The sequence below is a fragment of the Chiloscyllium plagiosum genome, unplaced genomic scaffold, assembly GCF_037043375.1.
Source record: "Chiloscyllium plagiosum isolate Xiang-an unplaced genomic scaffold, Cpla_swu_hap1 HiC_scaffold_7, whole genome shotgun sequence".
NCBI classification, from domain to species: domain Eukaryota; kingdom Metazoa; phylum Chordata; class Chondrichthyes; order Orectolobiformes; family Hemiscylliidae; genus Chiloscyllium; species Chiloscyllium plagiosum.
The window spans coordinates 37,632,470-37,644,835 of NW_028270145.1; the positions used below are offsets into that span (position 1 = coordinate 37,632,470).

At 43.7% G+C, this 12,366-nt stretch overlaps 1 protein-coding gene across 5 annotated transcripts in view; it reads right to left on the bottom strand.

The window, feature by feature from the left end:
- The window catches only part of map3k13 (mitogen-activated protein kinase kinase kinase 13), a 160,438-nt gene that overhangs the window by 118,635 nt on the left and 29,437 nt on the right, over positions 1-12,366 (bottom strand). The window contains exon 1 of one of the 5 annotated variants that reach the window (XM_043693387.2): positions 2,279-2,520. The exons of 3 other annotated variants lie outside the window; for them this stretch is intronic. The gene's annotated coding sequence lies outside the window, so the exon portion shown is untranslated. Of the gene's footprint in view, positions 1-1,392; positions 1,531-2,278; positions 2,521-12,366 lie in introns of those variants that run through there. One more of the 5 variants, XM_087988937.1, reaches the window with a different exon arrangement.

A 12,366-nucleotide genomic window follows, 5' to 3' on the forward strand; every position in this document is an offset into this window, starting at 1 on the left:
GTACCTTTATTCCTTCACTGTCTATGGGTCAAAAACCTGGAATTCCCTCCCTAAGAACATTGTGGGTCAACCTCCAACACATGGACTGCAGCAGTTTCAAGAAGGCAGGTCACCACCAACCAATAGATAATTAGAGAACAGGCAATAAATATTGGCCCAGCCAATGATGCCCATGTCCTGTGCTTGAATGAAGAAGGGTTAAACGCTAAATATGCAAATCGTCTACATCAGCAGTGATGTTAGTGATCACATGACAACAGAATCTGAAGGGAGATGGATCTGTGTGAACCCTTATGCTCAGTTTATTATGCAAATAGATGTTTAACTACAGGTAAAGTTACCAACAGTCTGGTGTTCTGTGGTCCCTATTGATCCTGATCAAGGACACATTCCCCCCCCTCAGACCCGCTGCGATGATAACAGTTGGGAGGGGGTGGGGAGAGCTGGCTCTGCCCGAGGAATCTCCTGTGTGAAGGACAGTGAAGTCACACCAAGTGGAGATGGAGCTGTGTGAAGGTTGTCAGCTGGGGCTGCTCTCTTTTAGTTAAAGCAAATAGACTTTAGGGTATGGGAGGGCGCAGGACAAATAACCAATACTTTCGCTGTTGGAGCGATGTGGTATGGCCACAGAAATACACATACAGACACGGTTTACAAATAACTGATCCTGGTTTAGTACTGCCCCTGGGCTTTGGGAACTCTCGAAACTTTATTGTCCGTGATTGAAAGCACTTTGGACTGCATGCCTCCTATTCATTAAAACTAAGGATGTCACCAGAGTAAATCAGAATGAGTAAAGTTTGGGGGTAGTTCCCTGCAAACTCCCCCACAGCACGCACACACACGTACACAGACACACACACACACCCATACACATAGACACACACACCCAGATACATATATACACAGACACACACCCACCCATACACATAGACACACATTCACATACACACATTCACACCCATACACAGACACAAGCACACGCACCCAGACACATACATACACAGACACACACACTCAGACACATTCACACCCAGACACAAACACACACATTCACACCCAGACACAAACACACACATTCACACCCATACACACACAAGCGCACACACACAGACACACATACCCAGACACATACACACCCATACACATACAAGCACACACACACACACACATACATCCAGACACACAAACACACATTCACACCCAGTTACACACAAGTACACTCACACACACATACATCCAGACACACAAACACACGTTCACACCCAGACACATATACACATATTCACACCCATACACGGACACACACAGACCCAGTTCCGAAAGTGCAGGAGAGAAGCTGACCCTGCCCCAGCTGGAACGTTGCATCTATCACTTTACACAGGCACTCACCATCAAACACCAGCACTGACCCCGGTGAGTCGTTCACAGTTGATTTCCTTTGCAGAAAGGGAAGGGGGAAGGGGAGATGATCAGGCAGGGGGCAAAGCTCCATTCTGAGAGAGCCAGGACACTTTTTCTCTCTCGCAGGAATCGCCAGTGCCACGTTACAGAAGGCAACCCTCTCGTTGTGGAAAGTCACAGCCCAAGAGGAGAGCGGCTCCTGTTCCACCCTCCCCCACTCCCATCCCCCTCAACCCGGGCTCCATCTGCAATATGTGCCCACAGTCTGTTCCAGGCTCTCTGAGGACCCTCTTCACCCTCTGTGCAGATTCCACTCCTCCTCCCCCCCCCTCCCCCACCACTCTACACAGGGCAGGCCCACACTGCAATCCCTGCTAGTTTATAAACCTCAGCCACACAGCTCTGCAATCCTCAGTAACCTGACAACGATTAGATAAATCAGCAGCAACGTCGATTTAATCTACTTCACACACATACACACACAAATTGACATTTGTAGCCGGGGTTAAATTGTATTGTAATGGGAAGTGTGGGGAGGCAGGGAAGGGGGGGAGGGTGGAGGACAGCAAAGTGTGGGCAGAGAGAAATGCAAAAGACTCTCCTATCCAAAGGGTCTGTCAGTGGCTGAAGCTGCCGTTTCTGGCCAGGCTTTCCAGTCAGCCTGTTTTTCAGCACCATTTTGCTAGTCAGCTCCTTGCGGTCCAAGTGCCCCTGACTGACAGCCACGCTCCCTCTTGTCCTTCAGATTGAAAACCACAGCACAAACCAACAAAATAATTTCAAAACAAAAAAATACAAACAAACAGGATGGTGTTGGGGGCAGGGGGAGAAAAATCAATGACAGGAGGGGGGGGGGGGGAAACCCATCACTTACTCTGAAAAGAGGTCATCCTGTTTTGTTTTAAATTCTCTGCTCCTCAGCACGAGAGGAAAGATGGCTTTGCAGATTGAAACACAGGGAGAGAGAGAGAGAGAGAGATATCCAATCCTCCTCCCACACTGCTGATGCTGCATCCCACTGCAAACAACACAAAGGCTGCTGACGTCAAGGGGACATGAATGGAAGCAAATTGGGCCTCTTTTTAGAATTCAACACAGGTTTGGGAGTTACAAGGGGAGGGGGGAGGTCAGGGTTGGTGGGGGAAGGGAGGGAGGTGGGAGTGCTGCAAGCCAATAGGATGCGTGTAGCCCTTGCTTCCGAGTGATCGCGCCGGATTGATTGAGCTGGTGCGAATACAAGTCGGTGTGCATTGGGAACTGCACTGGCATCCTCTGGACACCCACTTCTTCCCTATCCCGACCTCCATGGGGCTGTGAGGTGGGGGTGGGGGAGTGTTGCCTTGCTACAAGCCATGGGTGATTGGGGGGGGGGGGGGCGGTGGTGGTGAGGAGACAGACAGTCTGGGGTGTAATCACGTTGTTGCCAGCTGCCAGGATGAAGCTAGGCTACTTTCAATCGCAGCCAATAAGCACTGCCACTGTGTGTGCAGTCCTAGGGTGGTGGGGGAGGGGTGCAGTGGATTGGGGGTGCTACAGTGATCTGAAGGAGACACTCACCACCTCTTGAGTTATTCCTTAATTCACAGATTTTCAAACCCCCGGGGCACCCACGCCCTTTAAATCGCCCATTGCCAATCATGGTTACGGAAGCTGAGAAGATGCTACAGCCCAGGGGGGAGACTACACCATGCCAACTCCAACCTGTGCACTCCCGTGGTCTGCTATACGGATGCCCTGCATGGGACACTGATAATGTTGGATCATCTTTGGTTTGGCACTGACCAACCAAGTGAAGAAGGAAGCAAAGGTGAGACGCCACCATTCACATGCCCACCCGGTACACAGCTGAGCTTTAACAGCACAGGCAGAAGTGGGTACTGCAGATGCTGGAGATCAGAGTCAAGATCAGAGTGGTGCTGGAAAAGCACGGCAGGTCAGGCAGCATCCAAGGAGCAGGAAAATCAACGTTTTGGGCAAAAGCCCGTCATCAGGAATTGCATGGGCCCTGATGGGGAAATCACATAACCTCTCTACACCACTGACCACCACCAGGAGGCTTGTTAAACCCTTGTTGTCCAAGACTTTGACCTTCTGCCCTCCAGCTATCATCTCAAACCATCAACAGATTTTCCAACAAAATGCCTCTGAGAGGCATCTCAAGATATTTGAATACAACGAAAAGGTGCTATACGAATACACACGGTTGTTTAGCAGGAAATTTAGCAATTCTTATATAGTGTCATAGTGCAATCAGTTATGAGCAGTACATACTGTTATAAAACACACCTGCACAAGAGGTACATACTAACATAAGACACACTATAAAGGCGGGCATTCTGTGAAGCAAGATACCATCATAAGGGACATACTTTGTCATAAAACACACAATCACATAGTGTACATACAGTTATAAAACACACTATCACAAGGGTGGCACACTGTTATGGAACACACTTTCACAAAGTATACATACTATTATGGAACAAACAACCGCTATGCATACATTCTGTTATAGAACACACAATCGTCAGGGATACATATCACTATAGAATACCCCTTCACAGGAGGTACATACTTTTATGGAACAGACCATCATGGTGGGGGGGGGAGGGGAACATCACTTGATAGAACACACTATCATAAGGGAGACATATGGTTATAGAACACATTACAACAAGGGGGACATATGGTACAGAACATACCATCACAGGGGGAACAGGCTATTATTGAACACACCATCACAAGGGGCACAGACTACTATCGAACATGCCATCACAAGGGGAAACTACTGTTATAGAACATGCATCACAAGGAATACATCCTGCTGTAGAACACACCATCTTATGGTGTACAAACTGTTGTAGAACACATAAAACACAAGTTGTTATGGGCAGCACGGTGGCACAGTGGTTAGCACTGCTGCCTCGCAGCGCCAGAGACCCGGTCGCCAGACTCAGGCGACTGACTGTGTGGAGTTTGCACGTTCTCCCCGTGTCTGCGTGGGTTTCCTCCGGGTGCTCCGGTTTCCTCCCACAATCCAAAGATGTGCAGATCAGGTGAATTGGCCTTGCTAAATTGCCCGTAGTGTTAGGTAAGGGGCAAATGTAGGGGTATGGGTGGGTTGCGCTTCGGCGGGTCAGTGTGGACTTGTTGGGCCGAAGGGCCTGTTTCCACACTGTAATGTAATCTAATCTAATCTAAACACACCATCACAAGCTGTACATACTGGTATAGAACAAGGTGTACAAACTATTGTAGAACTCGCCATCAACACTGGCCAGGCACAAACTGGGCCGACCGAACAAAGCTCCATGGCTGTCAATTCCCACTGTGATGCAGACTCCCTCCACCCCAGCTGCACAACCAATGAGTCGACTGAAATGTAGAAATAAAGAGACTTTTTTGCATAGATGTGATTGTTTCTGCACTACATCTGTTTGTGGGCCTCTCTGTGTGACCCTGAAGGTGACTGTGCCACCATGATGCCCAGGGGTACACAGGATGCAACACACTTGTGTTGAGAGCCTGCTGCAGTATCTGGAAGCAAGAGGAACAAGTTGTTTACGAAGCAATTGGTTTTGCTAACATCATTGCCCCTCATCCTGCAGCATCAGTATGCTTCCCCTGGCCTGTGTTCAAAAGTGCTGGCATGAATGGGGAACACAAAATCGTAGAGACCTACAGACCACATGTGTTTAACTATTCAAATCCCATTTCCCAGAACTTGGCCTATAGCCCTGTATGCTTTGCATCAGAAGTCCACAACTAAATACTTCTAAAACGCTATAAGGATTTCTACCCCAGGCAGTGAGTTCCAGATTCCCATCACCCTCTGGTTTTCACAACATTTTTCCTCACATCTCCTCTAAACATTTCGCTCCTTAACATAAGTCTACGCCCCTTGGTCATTGATCCCTCTATTAAGGGGAAAGCTTTCTTTCTGTCTATCTTAACTATGCCCCTCATAATTTTATCCATCACAGACTTGTCCTTTCTCAACCTCCTCTGCCCTAGGGAAAACAAGCTTAGACTATTCAATCTCTCCTCATAACTGAAATTCTCCAGGCCAGGCCATATCCTGGTAAATCTCCTCCGCACCTTCTCCAGTGCTATCACATCTCTCCCATAATGTGGATTCCAGAACTACGCACAATATTCTAGCTGTGGCCTAACCAAGGTCTTATACAGTACCATCATAACCTCCCTGCTCTTAAACTCTGTGCCTTGACTAATAAAAGTATGTATCCCATATGCCTTTTTAAGCCACTTTAGCCATCTGTCCTGATACCTTATGGGACTGGTGTACATGCACAGCAAGATCCCTGTAATCTTCAGTGCTTCCCAAGGTCCTGTCATTCATTATGTATTCCCTTGCCTTGTGTATCCTGTTCAAGTGCTTCACTTCACATTTATCCAGATTGAATTCCATTTGCCAAAGATTAGTCTATCTGACCAGTCTGTCTATATTCTCTTATAATCTAAGGCTCTCCTCCTCACTGTTTACCTCCAATACTTCTTGTATTGTCTGCTGACTTACTGATCAACTCTCCTACATTCAATTTTAAATCATTTCTATAAACACCTAAGGACCCCAAAACTGATTCCCCAACCATCACCCTCTGCTTTCTGACACTCAGCCAATTGTAGGTCCAATTTGTCAAATTTCCTTGGATCCCATGGGCTCTTACCTTTACTATCAGTCTCTCATGCAGGATCTTAACAAAAGCCTTGCTGGGGTCCAAGTAAATTACATCAAAAGCATTGCCCTCATCTACACGCCTCTTTGAAAACTCAGTCAAGTTTTTCAGACATGACCTCCCCTTAACCAAACCATCAGCACTTCTCTAGATTAATTCCTGCCTCTCCAAGAACAGATTAATTCTGTTTCTCAGGATTACTTCCAATAGTTTCCCCACAACCGAGGTTAGACTCATTGGCCTGTAGTTTCCTGGCTTATCCCTCACTCCCTTCTTGAATAATGGTGAAACATTGACTGTCCTCCAGTCCCCTGGCACCTCTCCTGTGGCTGAAGGGGAATTGAAAATTTTTGCAGGCATCCCACTATTTCCTTCCTTACCTCACCCAACAACCTGGGATACATTCTATCTGGCCCTAGAGATTTACCCAGTTTTAAGCCGTCCAAAACACTCAGAACCTCAGTAAATGAGGAGCACGAATGCATATAGTATTGACTGAGCCAACACATCAGCATGTTGAGGGGTTAGGGAGTCTACAGTTCTGTGTCCTGTGCAGTCAATGTATCTGTGTGTAAAGTTGTTTCCTTTTGAACAATCTCACGTCAGTGGCCCACTCCCTTAAATGATCTAACCTGACAGGCCAGACGAGAAGTTCCCAGACCCCTGACAGCTGGTTATAAATCTCCCTGACCATGATAGCCCTGGTCTGGCTGCTTTGGAACCACAGGACTGACCATGAGCCATTCCCTGGACTGCACAGGCACGGACCCCCTGTCTGAGAACATCCTGACTGGAAGCCTGATTGTGGCCAATCCCCTGGACTGATATGGAAGACTGACCTTGACTCACTGTGCTGGGACCCTGTGACTGATGGGTGCGTCCTCATGGACTTCAGTGAGGTCTACCCTCCATCTCAGTCTGAGAGATATGGCTGCCCAGCTTTTGCAGATGTTGCATGTTTTCTGTGTAAGCCGATGGCACATGGAACAAGGGTGAGATTGATATAGCAATGTGCCTATTATGGACTAGACAGAAACCCCTCAAAACACATTAAGGTGACCTAGACTCCAATTTTTTTTAATTTTAAAGGCAAATGTCAGACGTTGTATTCCAGATGCAATTTGATTGGTCAAACTACTTGTTTTGAAGCAAAACACACTTCATTTATACATTATAGTTAAAATACAAAATAAGGAATAAATTGGAATAACTGAACTCTATTTGAAAATTTAACAGAATAATAGATTATTTAATTACTAAACCATAACTGTTTCAAAAATGAACATCTCATAAACACTCTTGGCAAAGGCAAAACCAGACAAATAGATTGTGTCACATGCAATTCCAGCAGCAGCAAAAGAAACCTCAGCATTTAGCTGTAACAGAGAGAAGGAAAAAAAAACTTCCACATCCAGCTTCAATACCCCAGCAGCAACTGCTACTAAAAAACTAAAACTAAAAATCCTGGCTCTGGGGGAGCTTGACCCCACCCTTTCAGGCTGCTTCTATTGTTCCAACTTAAAGAAAAGCCCAAGGCCTCACAAGTTGTTTACTTTATTGGATTCAAATAGAAAGCTCTGTCTTAAAATGTCTCTTAAAAAAAACCAGGACAAAGGACTCCTCTTGAAACCATTGTACCATCACACCTCCTCCTTTAAAAAGATATATCATTAATATACAAAAACAATTTCATTTTCAAAAATCTTTAGTCTTACGCTATTAGGGCACCACAATATATATACATTACATTGTATATATACTGTGCATGCAAACATTCACTAGTACCATCCGTTTCAGTCCCTTTCACCCCGCTGCCAAACATCTCCATCTTTCTTTATCAAAGTTGTGAAAATGAATTGCCAATTATGTTGTCTCATCCTGCCATGTGTATGATTTTCTTATTGAATGGCTGCAACAATAACCTCCATCCAAAGAGTCTGGTGTTTCTATCCTTAAATATTTCCAAAAATCTTAAGGGTTATGATCAGTACATACAATTGCCTCAGAAACGTTACTGGCAATATAAATGTTAAAATGTTGCAATAGTAACACCACGTTCCTTCTCAATCGTGGAATATTTCTGTTGATGACTATTCAATTTTCTGGATTATTACCCAATAGGGCTTTCTATCTTCTCATCATCTTCTTGCAAGCATAGCAGCAATACGTATATCACTCGCATCGATAGCCTACATGAATGGCTTTGTGTAATTAAGTGTGGCTAACACTGCGGCTGTGGTTAACATAGATTTCAGGCTGTCAAATGCCTTCTGACATTCTTCTTTCTACCAAAATTTTCTCCACATCTTTAACAAGACAGTCAGTGTAGCAACCACACTATTAAAATTTGGTATGAACGGCTGGTTAAAGACCATTCAGTCTGAGGAATTGTAATACTTCCCTCTTCGTCGATGGTATGGGAGACTACCCGATACTTTTGATTTCACATCCCATGGGGCCATCTGTTCATGTCCAACAATCCGGCCCAAAGACATGACTTGGGCTCGTGTGACCTTTTAGCCAGCATTATCACTGAGCCCACCTCGCGATGTCAATCAAACAATTCTGCTGGATGCTCCAAATGATCATTCCATGTATGACTAAAAATCACCAGGTCATCAATATAGTCTACACAATTGGGTGATCCCAAAATGATTTTATTGGTTAGTCTTTGAAATATGGCTGGCATATTTTTCATAACAAATGGCATGACTTTAAACTGGCATCACAACAGTTGAAATTTCCTTACCTATTTCAGATAGATACCTGCCAGTATCCTCTGAGTAAGTCCAACTTAGAAATATAAGTTTATTGTCCCATCATTTAAATATAGCTTTCCAAATGTGGAATAGGATATCATCAGATTTTGTAACTGCATTGACTTTACGATAGTTCACACATAATTGTTGCGTACTATCTGGTTTTGGCACCATTATTACAGGTGAGCTCCATTCATTGGAACTCACTTTGATCACATTGTCTTATATTATAAAGCTGTAAGAATGTTGCTTAATTGGAACAGCATTTCTTTAAGTCTACATCATGCATAATTAGATTAGTATTTCCCAGCTTATTCCCATATATCTCCCCATGTGATTGCATTAACTTTTTCAACTCATTTCAATTTTCATCTACCTTTTTCCTAATATTTGACAACTTCCTCACTGTCCAATTTAATTTGAGGAATGTGCAATTCAGCATCATCTGAATTTGGCTCTTCACGCTCTGTTGTAACCAGTGCCACATTCGTTTTTTTGCTTTCCTTCTCTATCAAAATATCTTTTGAAAATATTCACATGACACACTCTGTGAGATTCTTTTCTCTCTTATCAATTAATTCAGCCCAAATTCACCTCAAATTTGGGCAGCATGGTGGCTCAGTGGTTAGCACTGTTGCCTCACAGGGGCCTGGGTTCAATTCCAGCCTCAGACGACTGTCTGTGTGGAGTTTGCACATTCTCCCCGTGTCTGCGTGGGTTTCCTCCGGGTGCTCTGGTTTCCTCCCACAGTCCAAAGACGTGCAGGTTAGGTTAATTGGCCATGCTATATTGCCCGTAGTGTTCAGGGATGTGTAGGCAAGGTGTATTAGTCAGGGGTAAATATAGGGTAGGGGAATAGGTCTGGGTGGGTTACTCGTCAGAGGGTCGGTGTGGACTTGTTGGGCTGAAGTGCCTGTTTCCACACTGTAGGGAATCTAATCTAATCCTTTTGATTTGATAAGGCCCACTAAACCTTGCTTTCAAAGGTTCACTTACCAATAGGAGTAAAACTTTATCTCTTCTAGTGAAACTACAAATTTTTGATTTCTTGTCTGCTCCCTGCTTCATCACATGCTGTGCTACTTTCAAATGCTGTCTAGCCAACTCACCCACTTTGTTTAATCTTTCCCTAAAATTTGATGTATAGTTCAGATATATTGTCTCTGAACTCTGATTCTCCAATTTCTCCTTAATAATTTCAGTGGTTCTCTCACTTCATGCCCAAAAACTAATTCAAATGGACTTAATGTAGTTAATTCATTAGGTGCATCCCTAATTGCAAAACGTACAAATGGAATTATTTTATCCCAATCCTCTGGATAGTTTTCACTATAAGCCCTCAACATAGTCTTTAAAGTTTGATGCCACTGTTCTAATGCTCCCTGTAATTCTGGATGGCACACTGTGGATTTGAATTGTTTTATTCCTAAGCTATCCATAACATCCATGAATAACTTTGATGTCAAATTTGACCCTTTATCTCATTGTATTTCTGTGGATAGTCCGTACCAAGTTAAAAATATAGTAACTCTTCTACAATCCTTTCAGCCATGATACTGCTAAATGGGATGGCCATGGGAAATCTAACGGACACGTCCATTATGGTCAACAAATACTGATTCCTGCTTTTTGTTTTAGGTAAGGGTCCTATTCAATCAATTAAGACTCTTGTAAAAGATTCCTCAAATTTGGGAATGGGTATTAAGGATGCTGGTTTTATCACTGCCTGATGTTTTCCAATTACTTGACACTTATGGCATGTCCAGCAAGATTTAACCTACAACTTCATGCAGTCCAGGCCAATAAAGGTGTTTTTGTATTCGGCTTGAGTTTTCCTTACTCCCAAATGCACTACCCTCAGCACCTCCTTTCTATAACCCACCAGTAATCCAACTTGATGAACCTCTGCCCATTTCTCAATGCCTGAATATGTGATGGTGTCCATTTCCTCATCAACACTTTAGCTTTAATATAGTAACATTTTTGGATACACTCAGATTCTACTTCTATGGATACACTTTGAGACAAATGTTTTAATTTTTCATCTTTCTGTTGTAATTCAGCTAATTTCTCTGAACTAAAAATATCAACTTTGTCCTCCACCTGGTTTTATTTTTTCTCAACTATATGATCAAACATAATCTCTGATAATTGAACTTCAACTTCCTTATTTTTACTCTTTGATTTGTCCTCTTGTTTCCAGTTGTGGCTTTGTAACCTTATTACCACGCAGTCAGGAAAAATCCCCGGGATATTCTTCCTGCAACACCTCAGTTACCTGATTTTCCAGTGGCTTTTCAACCACAGTAGGCATCACTCCCACCTGTGATCCAGCTATATCATTACCAGGAATCAACTGTATTTCTGGAATCGAGAATTCCTCAATCACTCCTGTCACCACTTCACCACTTTTTACTGGATTCTCCAACTTCATTTTATATAATGGAACACTGTTCTTCCCACCATCAATTCTACATATTACCACTTTTTCTGGCAATACTCCTTCTGAATTACATATCTCCTCATTTCTCACCATCAAAAATTGATTTTCTCCTGTATCTTTTAAAATCTTAATTTCTTGACCTATTCCTCCTGGTATACATGAGTGAAAGTGGGGGACTGCAGATGCTGGAGATCAGAGTCAAGATGAAGGGCTTCCTGATGAAGGGCTCTTGCCCGAAATGTTGATTTTCCTGCTCCTTGGATGCTGCCTGACCTGCTGTGCTTTTCCAGCAACACTCTAACCTAACTAGCTCTACCTACCAATTTTGTTTGAATCAACAATACCCATAAGGTCGCTGGCCACATCAGTTCTTTTGCCACTTTCTCAAATAAAATGCAAAAGGTTTCTAAATCCTTCCTATTAAACTTAGGCAATTCTTGGACATATTGAAACAGATTGCCACCAGACCTTCAGCTACAACGGGATTGTTCTCCATCACTGTCCTCATCCTACTCTTAATTTTCACCTCTCCCTCCACTATTTTAAGTCACCTTTGAGTTCTCAGTTCCAACCTCTGAAGTCACTTTCTCCTTTTCTTCTGCTGTTAATCATAATTCAAACTGCTTCATTTCCTTTGTATATTCAAGCTGCTTCATTTGCAACTGAATTTTAGCCATTTCCAAGGATTCTGAACGTATTTCTGGAAATTGCAAATGCTGCCCGGTTGTCGCAATTGCCTTCCTTTTCCTCACAGGCAACCCCAAATCCAGCTTCTTTGCCGTTTCCTTGTTCACTCTCTGTAAAACCCCAAAGTGACTTCTGCTACTCCCAGGAAACTCTTAATGGCTGAAACAGGATGTTATTAGACAAGGCACACCCTGTTTAAACCAACACCCGGCATAAAAAACACCACCCTCACCACTCACTGCCTTTGAGTCCTATAATCCTAAACCCCAACCTAGAATTAGAGATTTTGATCCCAACAAGAGCCGCCAATTTGTTATGGACCAGACCAAATCCCCTCAAAATATATTAAGGAAATACCCTAGACTTTTTCTTATTT